The sequence below is a fragment of the Sinocyclocheilus rhinocerous genome, unplaced genomic scaffold (assembly GCF_001515625.1).
Source record: "Sinocyclocheilus rhinocerous isolate Xijiao unplaced genomic scaffold, SAMN03320098_v1.1 scaffold1179, whole genome shotgun sequence".
NCBI classification, from domain to species: Eukaryota; Metazoa; Chordata; class Actinopteri; order Cypriniformes; family Cyprinidae; genus Sinocyclocheilus; species Sinocyclocheilus rhinocerous.
Window position 1 is genome coordinate 725,158 of NW_015664997.1, and position 887 is coordinate 726,044.

An 887-nucleotide genomic window follows, 5' to 3' on the forward strand; every position below is an offset into this window, starting at 1 on the left:
TGACGAGGTTTTGTTTCGTCGTCCATGCCATAGGTGCAGATGTTTCTGCCGGTCGGTGCCCTAACGCGCACTTGTAATATCTGAGAGAGAGGGAAAGCATCCAGTTTTGTTGACATAAAACTGGACGCGCCGGCGCCGCTCTCTCTCACTCATATAGTGAGGGAAATACACCTGCTATCCGAGCGGAGAGGTTAGGCTACTCACGGACTCAATATGCGCTCTGCAATAATAACGTGATCAATGCCTACAGTCCACACTGGTAGCTGTTCCGGGGCAGTTTTTTAATCACAATCTCCTTTTATCTACATAAACATATAGCAGTAAAGCTAATACAGTGGCTGGAAATCTGTTTATCCTTCGGTTCCTCGTGCTTCCCCATCTTCATAGAGAACGCAGTTCATGGTTGCTCAGAGCGCTTTGGAAAGAAGGTGGAAATGGCGCGGCTGCGATTTCCACGCATTTTTTAGATGCTGGGAGGAGGGAAATCTATATAGAGCGCCTTATTGTAGTAATATATTGTAGTAAATTGTAGTATTGTATTGTAGTAAAATATCGATATTTGGCGCCAGATATCGATTCTCGTATCGCATGAAGAAGGACAACGAAATATCGCCATATCGATATATTGTCCCACCCCTACTAACCAGGAAAAGTCTCACATTTGCCATGGGTTTCCCCACTACTAAGTGCCAGGAAAGACACACTTCCTGTCCTAATTCTCTTCTAATCCCTCTATCACCCTCCCTCTCTTGAAGATGGGCAGGTTGCTTCTGCCTGACCAATAAAAACATGCCTCTAAATGCACCATATACAGCAAACATACCCCTTGAACTAAAAAGAGTCAAGAAATGTCTGGGCCTGATCCACTCACACCAAGAACAATATAT